At 42.7% G+C, this 12,933-nt stretch overlaps 1 long non-coding RNA gene across 1 annotated transcript in view; it reads right to left on the bottom strand.

The window, feature by feature from the left end:
* Positions 1-12,933, bottom strand: part of LOC129046044 (uncharacterized) — a 334,546-nt gene that overhangs the window by 93,258 nt on the left and 228,355 nt on the right. The window contains exon 11 of the long non-coding RNA XR_010407858.1: positions 3,008-3,084. This is a non-coding gene — a long non-coding RNA (uncharacterized LOC129046044). The remainder of the gene's footprint in view (positions 1-3,007; positions 3,085-12,933) is intronic.

Below are 12,933 nucleotides of genomic sequence, written 5' to 3'. Positions count from 1 at the left end.
AAGCTAGCCAGGTACTCCAGGAAACACTAAATTATGAATAACAAAAAACAATGGAATGAAATAATTACAATAAGTTTAAAAATATTATTTTATCTAATACATATAAGAAGTTTCTTATTCTGAATGTAAAGAGAGGAATACAGTATTTATTAACAGAAAATTAGATGCTCCCCTATACTACTAAATACATGTACAACAATTATTTAAAGAATATTGTTTTAAGGAGCTGTCACATCATTAGGCTGCTCATAATGCCCTTGTGTCTAAATTTAATCCTGCATGTATACTTCTGAATATACACCCACAAGTATATGTCACAAAATTTTTCAAAGTATTTTCTGTCTCTACCATTTTGAATTTTTGAAGGATAGCACCAGCATGACTATTCCTTAGAGATAATCTGACTTGACTGGAACAGGAAGTGTCAAACCTTGGAAGTTAATCAGGTTATTCTACTGAAGCATAGTTTAGGATCAGATAAGCACCTCAATGTTCAAGGTTTCAAGGTCTACCTATTTATCAGATAGCCTCATTTTTCATTCACGGTGGAATGCTTTCTGAAGGCTTTAGAAATTCTCTCAGGTGGAGAACAAGCAGTACTTCTGAATTGTTTTTAGGAAACAAAACTCCTTTCCTAATAAAGTTAGGAATCATCCTCAACAGAAGATGCTTACGCTATTCAAATAAGTTAACTCATATGCCAACGACTGAACTCAGCTATGGGAATGTTAATGCATGGAGAACCATTTTTGTTGGAGGCAAAGATGCTTAGAATTTCTGGGAATTTCAACTACTTTGCTGCTCCTGGAATTCTGTATTGAATGAGCAAAAAGGATGGATGGACAGATGACAGGTGGAGAGAAAGGAAGAGACAAAGGAAGGTGGGAAAAAGGAAAAAAAAGGAAGAAAGTAGAGAAGGCCCAAAATAAAGAAGGAAAAAGGGAAGGAAGGCAGGCAGACACTTGGATTGATAGAAAACCAGGTTAAAAATCTATTTGCTAAAAATGTGCTGAGAGAAAACAAAGGAAAAACATATTTACAATATAATCAAACAGTTCTTTGAAAAAATCACATAAAATTATTGCTTATGAACTAGACTCATTTTAGTTATTATGGAAAACTGGTATTTGAATTTGAACTGATGTGGGTCCTTCAAATTGAGAGCCAAATTTTTAGAATATTAGCATAAGCCTCCATATTTCTAAAATGTAATGGTATCAAGTATGTTTTTCTACCTGATTTTCCATCTCACATGCCAGAAATCACCACAGATGAAAGATCTTCCGTCCCTTCAAGGTTATACAACTGGGGATCTATGGCTTCCTGGTTAGAAGCACAGGATTTGGAGTCCACTAGAACTAGATCCCAATACTGATCCTCTCGACTGAACTTTGTGCTTTGGTTTCCATTGTGATGACAAAATAATCATCACAGCATTTAGAATTTCATTGTGAAAATCAAATGAGATCATGTATTTAAAACTCTAACACGATGCCTGGCACTAATCAAAGCTCAGTCAATAGTAACTTCTGCCAAAAATTAACAGGCAGATATTTATTTGCATGTGATTTATTTACATGCAGAGGAAACCAATAATAAATGAGTAATTAACTGATTTCATATACCAAAAGCAAAATCAGGCTTTATAAGGGAGAAAGAAGAGGGGGAGAAGGGAAAACCACAGACATAGTGAGTGAAATTTGGATAAATCAGTAATTTGCTGAGAAAGGCTAATCGAGCTGTTCTGTGCCTAGGCAGATGGAGGAGCACCAAAGAAGTCAGTTTTTTATGAACTCTCCAGGAGAGCCAGACTGGTTAGCCCTAGGATGGGGGCTAAAATGTCTGAAAGTAGGACTCTTGGTGTCTTTGGCTAGCACCAGGTCTGCACTACTTCCCTGACCAAAATTCCTTCTGTCTTTCAAAATCTAACTGCACTCCTCTGCGGCACTAGTTTATGGTGCTCTGTAGTTTCCTTGATGGTACTCAATTCATTTTGTAATTACAAATGTCCTCTTTCCCTCAAACTGTCATATTCAGAACATGGATCTTTCCTGATTTATTCCTTGAGGCATGCTCAACATGGGGCACAGCATGTGACATAGTGCACAGAATGAGGAGGGGAAGGGGAAAGGGGGGGGAAAGAAGGGGGGGAAAAGAAGGGGGGAAAGAAGGGGGGGGAAAGAAGGGGGGGAAAGAAGGGGGGGAAAGAAGGGGGGGAAAGAAGGGGGGGGAAAGAAGGGGGGGGAAAGAAGGGGGGGGAAGAAGGGGGGAAAAGAAGGGGGGGAAAGAAGGGGGGGAAAGAAGGGGGGGAAAGAAGGGGGGGAAAAGAAGGGGGGGAAAAGAAGGGGGGGAAAAGAAGGGGGGGAAAAGAAGGGGGGGAAAGAAGGGGGGGAAAAGAAGGGGGGGAAAAGAAGGGGGGGAAAAGAAGGGGGGGAAAGAAGGGGGGAAAGAAGGGGGGGGAAGAAGGGGGGGAAGAAGGGGGGGAAGAAGGGGGGGAAGAAGGGGGGGAAGAAGGGGGGGGAAAGAAGGGGGGGGAAAGAAGGGAAACAAACAGGTGGGCACAGTCTGGCACTGTGAAGTGTTTTGATAGTTTAGAGACAGGAATTATCACCCTAGATTTAGGCAATTACATAAAGCTCCAAAGAAAAATTGCCATTTTAACTGTGCCTTCAAACATAGGTAGAATTTAAAGATTCCCACTGGGAAAGCATGGGACATGGCATAAAATGTGTCTCAGTTTCTCTAGGACAGAAGGTCTCTGAGGGGCATTGTAAGTGTTGAGGCTAGAAAGGTGTGCCAGGCTGTCAGACCAAGCCATTTGACCAAGCCCCTGGAGGATGTGGGTTGGAGAGGAGACATGCTCACATCTGTTTTCTGGAAATATGAATTTACTAAGGCAGAAAAGCTGACTGTGAGAGAGAAAAAAATCTGAAGCAGGGAGCCAATTTAATATGGGCTAAATTATTCTTTCTGTTATTTCCGTAACAGTCATTTTATTTATACTCACCAATAGCCTACCAAACATCCAGAGCTTACTTAGTTTTGACAAGTGGTGATGATACTCAAATCTTCGAGGAATTTTTCCTGAAACAAAATCACCAAGATGAATAATTAGAATATCTGGAAAACTATTCAAGCCTTTTCTATACATGCATTTATCTATGTCTGGGTAGCATGCAAATTAGAACTTAAATTCCAGGGAATAATGTCATGGAATTCACATAGAGTAGATAAATCATGAATATGTAGACTTCTTTATTCAAAGATGAGAAAGGCAGGTAAATCCTATTTCGACAAAAGTCTTTAATTTCCAATTTTATGCGGTTAATATTAACAGTATTCACTTGTGCCTCCAATGTTCTAGGTACAGTACCAGGGCAGTATATACATTATTTCATTTAATGAACATAATTAAAATATAATTATTTCACTTCTTTATTTTGCTTATTAAATAGCTCCTTGCTATTTTAAAGTATTTTCCCAATCAGCTCACCAGGAATTCTACTACATATAAAGGCACACACCACCTTGTCCCTACCCAGGCCTCCGTGCCAGGCTTTAACCCCACCCCCACCACCTTCCTCAGCTCCACTTCCTCCTTCTGAAGGGCATTCTCTGCCTCCACAAAGTCCTGGATGTCCTTCCTCAGCTCATCTAGCGATGTCATCCTGCCCCTACCTGACATGATCCTGCCCGGGGCCACCTCTGTCCCATTCTTGCCCCATCACCTCCTCCTGCTCTGCCTCCACCACCAGTTGGCTCCTCACAGCTGGCTGCTTCGCTGTGCCCCAGGGCAGATAGGACAGTACCCTTGTCACCTGCCCACCTCAACCGTCCACCAACGAGGCTGCAGCAGGGGTGGTGGCAGCGACAGATGGCAAAGACCCTGGAGGTCATGGCCGGTGGGGGGCAGAGGGGCCAGCGGAGGGCCAGAGCCCGGCTGCCACCAAGTAGGATGGTGGCTGCCCAGGAAAGGGTGGCCAGGAGGAGGCGCTGCACTAAGTGCTGGAAGTGCTGGAAGCACTCCTGTTCTCCGGGGACTGGCATTCTAGGGACAGGAAATAAGACGCGTGTGTATGATAAGTAGCAGCCTGCCCTGAGGCAATTTTCATCTCTGCTGCAGTGATGGGACCTCTTCCTACTGCAAACGGTAGAGGGCTTGACGTGGCCACACTGAGCAACAACTAAGCGAAAATACAGACTTTTTCAGACTAACAAAACACTGAGAAAATTCAGTGTCAGATGATCTACGCTGTAAGAAATGTTAAGTTCTTCAGGCAGCAGGAATACCATACCAAGTCAAAACTACACCTGCACAAAAATTAGGAGTTATAAATGGAATTTTTTTAATGGTAAAAATTTTTTGGGTATAGAGTTTGGGTTGAAAGTTGTTTTAATTTTTCCTTTCAGTACTTTAGAGATGTTGTTCTATTGACTTTGACTTGTATTTGCATTCTCGGCCCACTTTGTCCTGCTCCCTCTGTTCCACTCCCTATCGCCGTCTTCTTCCCCGTGTTGCCGTCTCCATCTCCATCTCCCTCCCCATGTCACTGTCTCCCGGTCTCCTTGTGTCTGTCTGTCTCTCTCTCTCTCTCTCTCTCACACACACACACACACACACAGTTTTATATCCCACTAATCACCACCCAAGCAGGAGTCTCCCTGGTAGAAATTTTGTTTTATGGCTGGTAGTCTAACTGTACTTGCAGCAAAATAGTTTCAGTTTAACAAAGAGGCAAAAATGTTTCAAATTGCTTTTAGTGCAGTTATTTACAAAAAGTGCTTGTGAACAGAATAGCGGACTTTATTGGGTGCATTTCAGCGTCTGTGCAATCTGTATGTATGATGTCGTGGATTCCACACGAGTGGGTGCTATTCTTAGTGCTGCTTTCAGTTGAGGGAATGGTCTTAGGTCAGTTTTTAGTGGGTCCATGACTGATCTGATGGTGAAGCTGGAGCCAAAACCTAGATCCCTTTGGCTTCAAAGAAGGCTGAAGGGACAACCATTCAAATGCCCAGGTGATGTGTTAACGTTTCCCGGTCTGGGTTTTGTTTGTTCAAATCAAGACTGAAGATATCTAAAGGGCTAGGGGCAGCACTGTGTGAGACGCACGCAGGGGGGATGAAAAGTAAAGATGGAGGAGTTCATAGTTTCTGCGCCTGCACCAGATGTAGGCCACATTAAGAAAATTCGATTAGATAAAACTCCTTATGGAGAGAAAAGGTCTTCTGTCAAACTTATCTCAAAAATTGGTATGGCTAATATTTATAGGTCACGCTTATTTCACTTAATAAAGTCAACTCTTGAAAAATGCAGTCTTAAAAGAACTATACCAGAGATTTCAGACCTACTGTGCTGGGTAATTAGATTTTCACATGTCACAAGGGGAAAAATACAGCAGGTCACAAGTTTGAAGTCCCCCAACACATTCCCATGTTCACATAAAAGAAAAAAAAAATGACCAAGTGAGCCAAAACTTAGGATAGGCCATCTGCTGTTTAAAAAAAAACATAAAATAGGGGCGCCTGGGTGGCTCAGTCAGTTAAATGTCTGCCTTTGGCTCAGATCATGAGCCCAGGGTCCTGGGATCGAGCCCCATGTTGGCCTCCCTGCTCAGCGGGGAGCCTGCTTCTCCCTCTGCCATTCCCCCTGCTTGTGTGCACGCTCTCTGTCAAATAAATAAAATCTTTTTAAAAGTTTAAAAAAAAACTATACAATTAATCAGACAAAATCGGAGTTTCTTTCTTGCTCAAGTAAGCTTTCCTGGGCATGAGACCCGTTGACAGGGCAGTCCCATTCCGGGATGTCAGGGAGGCTGACAGACACTCTGCTGTTTTCTTTACGTTGCTTCCAGTCTCCTTGGCAAACACCACCATTCCAGCCCATCAGGCAGGACAAAGCACAGGGCGCATCATGGAGGCACTCAGGGCCAGTCCTCAAAGAAGCACACATCGCTATTTTTCCACATTCCCGTGGCTCAACCCAGGCACGTGGCCACATCTAACTTCAAGAGGGTTTTGGAGGGGCGCCTGGGTGGCTCAGATGGTTGAGCGTCTGCCTTCGGCTCAGGTCATGATCCCGGGGTTCTGGGATCGAGTCCCGCATTGGGCTCCCTGCTAGGCGGGGAGCCTGCTTCTCCCTCTGCCTCTGCCTCTCTCTCTCTCTCTCTGACTTTCATGAATAAATAAATAAAACATTTAAAAAAAAAATTATAAAAAAAAAAAAAAAGAGGGTTTTGGACATGTAGTGTGGGATGGGTGTGGGCAGCCCTTCTCAGCGAGAACTATGTGCTACAGCAGGGCAACATGGCTTTCTAGCTGACCGTCAGCTGCCCCGGCTATAACCCCCAACCAAGCTGTCATCCAGAGGGTGGCAAGGTGTAATGAAATGTCACAGAGTGATTCTGACAGCAATGATTTACTGACCACTTAGCTGCCGGACATTGTTCAGCTCTTTACTTATATTCCCAAATAGGGGTTTTTTTTTTTGGTTTTAGGGTTTTTTTTCTTTTTAATTGGACAATGCTGTGGTGTGTGGGGAGGGAGGAAGTAGGAAGTAGCCAGGTTTTTGAGTAGCCGAGGAAGCCTGCTCTGTGTGTACATGAGGGATCTTCTTAATCTGGAAAACTATCAGGTTTTCTGATAACTTTCACATTTATTATCTAATTTGAGCCTCACAATGGCACCGTGAAGTAAGTAAGACAAATCTTACTGCCATTTTGAGGAAAGGGAAACGCAAGTATAAAGAAGTTGGGCTTTACCTCAAGTCCTCCAGCCACTGAGGCCTAGACTAGATTCTGGACCTGTGAGCTCTAATTTGGTAATGCTTCCCATTACCTGAGCTGGGTGGCAATGGTCCAAAGGGCAATTAAATGGAGATCTTTCCAAGAAAATGCGTTTCTTGACCCTTGGTCAGTAATGGTGTATGTTTGGTTTGACTGCTTCTGAAATTTTTTTAGCATTAGAATTGCAAAAATACCTTCCTGTCACTCTGACAATTGAGAGGAAAGACCTTTGAACTGGAAGTAACAGAGAAGCCAGGATAATTTATACTAAGCTACATTCATTGGTTGAAATCCTAGAAAACCTAGAGCTCAAGGAGATTCCTGGAGAGATTTTTTTTTTTCTATTGGCTGGTCACCAAATCATGCTGTTCAACTCTCCAGTCCCCGCTGAGAATTGGAGGCTGCACCAGAGAATACTTGGAAAGGGATCGGACTCCCAAAGGCCCTAAGGCTGGACATCTGTTCACCAAAGCTATTGATCATGCAGTCACCTCTGAGGTCTTTATGGCCTTCTGGAATTAGAACCAGGGATTCATCTTTTTATATTCAATCTTGTTATGAAAGGGTCATGTTCTACAGCAAATGGTTATTAGGCCACTCCATGCCTGAGCTTCCAGTCACTTGGAAAGCCTTACCAGTAATGTCCTCCATGAAATGTTAGAGTTAATTAGAATCTTCCTTTACAGGATCTTATAGATCTTTAAAAACCTCACAGTGAACATGAGCATCTATGAGCAGCCTAACAGCATCTCAAGCCCAAATCAGAGAACAACATTTTGCTGATGCTAATTTAGGCCATTTGTATATTGAATCATCTTTATTAGCAAATAGTGCTGAAGCAAGTGGATATCCCTAAGGGGGAAGAAAAAAATCTCAACCTAAACCTTATACCTTGTATAAAAAAATAACTCACAATGGATCAAGACTTGTTATGATCTGAAACTGTGAAACCAAAAAAAGAGAGGGAGGTCTTTGGGATCTAGGGCTATACAAAGAATTCCTAGATTTGACACTAAAATTATGATCTATAAAAGGAAAGATAATTGAACCTCATCAAAATTGAAAAATTTTTTTTTTGTTCTGTCAAAGCCCATATGAAGAGCATGAAATGACAAGTTACAGACTGGGAGATATCTGTAAACCACATATGTGACAAAGTGCTTCTAGAATCTGAGTATATAAAGAACTCTCATAATTTAACTGTAAAAAAAAAAAATCTAATTAGAAAATGTGCAAAAGACCTGAAGAGACAGTGCCCTGGAACTATGCAGATGGCAAGCAAGCATGCAAGAAGATGGTCAACATTATTAGCCATTATTTAAAATGCAAACTAAAGGGGTGCCTGGGTGGCTCAGTCGGTTAAGCATCTGCCTTCGGCTCAGGTCATGATCCCAGGGTGCTGGGATCAAGCCCCGCATCGGGCTCCCTGCTCAGCAGGGAGTCTGCTTCTCCCTCTCCCACTCCCCCTGCTTGTGTTCCCTCTCTCGCTGTCTCTCTCTCTGTCAAATAAATAAATAAAAATCTTAAAAAATAAATAAAAATAAAAAAATAAAATGCAAACTAAAACCCCAATGAGGTATCACTACACACCTATTGGAATGGCTACAACAAAAAAAATACTGACGATACCAAATGCCACCACGGATGCAGTGGGAATGTAAAATGATAGTCCTTCTGGAAAAAAAAAAAAAAAAGTCTCGCAGTTTGCTAAAAATTAAACATACAACCTCTATACAATTCAGCAAAGGCACTCGTGAGCACTTATCAGAAAAATAAGAACTTATTTTCATATAAAAAGTCTGCACATCAATGTCCCTAGCCATTTGATTTGTAATAGCCAAAAACAGAAACCAGCCCAGATGTCCTTCAAGGGATGAATGGTTAAATACATACATACTATGGAATACTACTCAGCAATAAGAATTAAGTACTGATACACACAAAAACTTGGCTGGATCTCCAGGGAATTAGAAACAGAAAAGTTTATCCAGAAGATTACATACTCTATGATTCCATTTGTACATTTTTGAAGAGACCAATTTTTAGAAATGGAAGACAGATGAGTAGTTGCAAAAGGTCTGGGACTGGGGAAGGTAGAGAATAGGGACAGGAGGGAGTCAGGATGGCTAATGAAGACAACACAAGAGGTACTTACAGTGTTGGAATTGTTTGGTATCTTGACGGTGGTGGATACACAAACCTGCACTGGTGATTATATTGTATGGAATGTAACACACACAAAGACACACACACACTCACACACACACGTGGCTGCAAGTGAAACTGGGAAATCTAAAGATCAGTGGCTTCTGGGGTGCCTGGGTGGCTCAGTCGTTAAGCGTCTGCCTTCGGCTCAGGTCATGATCCCAGGGTCATTGGATCGAGCCCCGCATCGGGCTCCCTGCTCTGCAGGAAGCCTGCTTCTCCCTCTCCCACTCCCCCTGCTTGTGTTCCCTCTCTCGCTGTGTCTCTCTGTCAAATAAATAAATAAAATCTTTAAAAAAAGGGGGGGGGGGCGCCTGGGTGGCTCAGTCGTTAAGCATCTGCCTTCGGCTCAGGTCATGATCCCAGGGTCCTGGGATCAGGCCCCGCATCGGGCTCCCTGCTCAGCGGGAAGCCTGCTTCTCCTTCTCCCACTCCCCCTGTTTGTGTTCCATCTCTTGCTGTGTCTCTCTGTCAAATAAATAAAATCTTAAAAATATATATATATTTAAAAAATAATAAAAAATAAAGATCAGTGGCTCCTATCACTATCAGTATCTTGGTCATGATGCTGTACTAGAATTCTCCAAAATATTACCATCAGGGGTGCTGGGAAAAGCTGGTAAGGGATGTCTATACTATTGCCTTACCGTTGCAGGTAAACCTAGGATGATCTCAAGCAAAAAACTGGATTTGAAAAAAAAAAAAAAAAATTCTGTAATCCACTCCCGATTAAACTCCTCTCACTTCTCTCATTACCTTTTAATTTAAAGAACCTATCAGGAAAGTCAGAGGAGTATTTGATGTTTCCAAATGAGGGTCCTCTATTATATTCAAATCTCTCCTGGGTCCTTATCATGTGATGTACAGTATCTGCCATTAGCAATTCAAACGCTTCCAGGTGGACCCAAGTGCTTTAGCTATCTTAGCACCAAGGCCATCGTTTAAATGTGTCCTCCGCATTGCCCATCATTCATCCATCAAAAGATGAGCTCCAGACTTGCATACCACCCCAAAGGGCAAACAGGGGATTACTTATAATCTAGTCACAAAGGGGCCTATAAAAATCCTTCAAGCCAAAAAGAACACAGAATTCCAGCAGAGGGCCTCATCCTAAAATGAAGAATTAAAGATGTAAGCAGAATAAACAAAAGAACATAAAAGCTTGCAAGAAGAAAGCCAACCTTCTATCCCATTTAGCTAGGAAAGTGCATCGCTCACCTCAATTCCATTTGAGCCTAGCAACCATGTTAATCATAAGACAGGCTAGAACCTGGAACACCACCACAAAGAGATACTCCCAGGCTCCTGGAGGGCAATTATATATTGTTCAACCCTCCACCCCCCACAAACAGAGGACAATGACTACCTGTAGTGTTCACAGGATCCAAAACCCTGAGTCCACACATGGAGCTGATTTTGTAGGTGGATGCCTGGTAGCCTGTTAGAATCCTACTTGAATTTCTTTAGCAGCAAGATCAATAGCAGTATGGGGGTGCGCAAGCTAGACGTTAATCCCAGAGTGTTTGCAAATGAAGCCTCAGTGGCTCCAACTTTATTTCTACCAGCTGAACCATGAGTCCTACTCGTGTGGCACGAGCTGCATTACCATGTTATCTGGAGGGTCTCACTCACTGTCCCTAGGCTAGCAATAAGCAAAGAACTAAGGACATTTGGTTCTAAAATTTCAAAACTCCCTTCTCCCTAGGTTAAGGGGCCCAGCCCAGCCAGTAGGGTTTCACATCAGTCAGGACTAACATGAACATCATTCATCCAAAATTTTAAGGAGTGTGGAAGTCAGAGAGAACACCCAGACAAGAACTTAGGAATAGAAAACAATTTATAAGCCGGAGATAAGTTCAAATGGCCAAAAGCCACGGAACCCAAAAGAAATAGTAAACACCAAATAACAGAGATTCACACCAAATAACAGAGTCAGAGATTCAAGTATCAAGAAGAAAAACAAGAATCGGTATAACCTGAAAGAGGCATTGAACTCTTACCAGGAATAAATGTGTCCGAACAGCCCCCTCCATGCCTCCAGATGCATTGTGGGTAGGAAGACCAGCTGTTAATATAGGACCAAGGATAAGAAGGCAGAGAAAACATGGAAATGATTAAAACCTACTCAGAACACCTGTGTGCCCCGTGTACTGAGTACACCTGCGCACTCAGCTCAGCTAGTCCCTGGGGAGTACCAGACTCAACAGTTTGTAATATAATCATTTAGCAATTCCAACCACGGTCTCCATCTAAGTTCCACAGGGATTTCCGAGAAACAGCTAAGGCACAAGGGAAGGAAAAGATTAAGAAGGTTTCAACATTTACTCTCCAAATTAGGTGGCCTCTTATAAAGAATCAGTTTTCTTAACAAACCTGCTCTCAGGTGTGAGCAGGAGAGCGCATTCCAAGGAAGTCCCATAAAAAGGTGAGTACGCCATGACCCTACCATATTGCAAGATCAGGTAAATAAAGATTAAAAAAAAATGAGACCTAACTGGAGAAGCTTTGGGAATTCGAATAAGAAGCCTGGCAGTGCACGGGCTGCAGATGAATGTTTGGCAATCATAAACACCCAGGCCGGCTGAGGAGGCAGGCTGCAGGGCATTCATGACAGCAAGCATCTCTTCAAAGCAAATAAGGGTGAACCGAGGCAATGGAAGACGCAGCATTAAAACATTTCCACATTTCTCTCACTGGCTCTTGGGACAGGCACACTTATTCAGAGCAATGATGGTTGGTAAAGTATTTCTATCCCCTGCAGATACAGATTTTATCAATTATGGAGTAGATATTCCCCAGACAAGAAGTCTCATGGAGAGAAATTCAAAGCAATGATATAATTCCATTGGGCACTCATGATAAAAAAAATACTAGTCACCTTATTGTTCCTTTTGGGCAGGTTGGGTTTCTCCAGGGATATCACCCCGTTCAAGGAGGAAATTCATGGCTATTGCCATGGGACTGAGGCTGAGTACCCAGTAGCTCAGCTGCAATGAATCCAGCACAGGAGCTCCACAGGAGAAAGAGGCAAAGAAGTCAGGGATTACCAATGCAAGAATGCACGGCAGGAGCAGGTTTACTGAAGCCACCTGGGTCACGTTAGGTGTGGCTCAAACTTAAAGCCATGTCATCATCTAAGGAAAAGAAACAAATGCCTTATAAATGAGCTATTTCAATAAAGTCACTGCTTCTTGCTCTTGAAGAAGTTGCTCAAGAACAAAAGAAAGAGGGCAGCTATTCCATTTCCTGTTTCTTACCATCTTCACATTTAAATTCCTCTCCATGCCTGTCCAGGTCCTCTATTACCCTATTTCCTTCAACCCCGACTTCTTTATCCTCACTCACATCTGCCCATTCTTGTGCCACCCACTCTCGTCAGGTAGATAGGAGTAAAGAAAACAGAAGTATGGTCTGATAGTTCTTCCATGTAAAAATGGATTCTTATATTAGAAAGACCCTTCTTTTATGCAGGGTAAGCCATCCAAAGGAGGAGTAAAAGGAATCCTAGAAGATGGACAGAGCTGGCCACTGAAGCCTGAAGGGCTGGGTCAGTCGTTGATCTCACAGTTTGTCAGTGTTTCTCCATCGGCCATTCAAATGGGGCAAAGGGAGCCATCATTCGGATGCGGGAAAGTAGAGAGTAATCCGACATGAAATGTAAATTTTGAAATGCCCTAAGACCGATGCTGCTGGTTCAGCATTTCCCAAAGCATAGTCTGTGGATTGAAATAGGGGTCAGTGATGAAAGAGTCCATGCTTGAATAAATTTTGGAGAAGCTAGTTCAGACCAAAGTAAGTATACATCTGTCTGCAAGACTGTTCACAGACACTAATCTGTGAATATGGACTGTGATTTTCCAAAGGTGTGGGAGAGACAGTACAATAGTGCCCCACATTTCCCATTCCTCTTCAACCACGAAACCCTTTGCTACACTGAACGTCT

The sequence above is a fragment of the Mirounga angustirostris genome, unplaced genomic scaffold (assembly GCF_029215605.1).
Source record: "Mirounga angustirostris isolate CCGP_5_RB_7025 unplaced genomic scaffold, mMirAng1.0.hap1 SCAF_15, whole genome shotgun sequence".
In the NCBI taxonomy this organism is placed as follows: domain Eukaryota; kingdom Metazoa; phylum Chordata; class Mammalia; order Carnivora; family Phocidae; genus Mirounga; species Mirounga angustirostris.
Note: the sequence above shows the minus strand (reverse complement) of the source record. Positions and strands in the feature narration are given on the sequence as shown.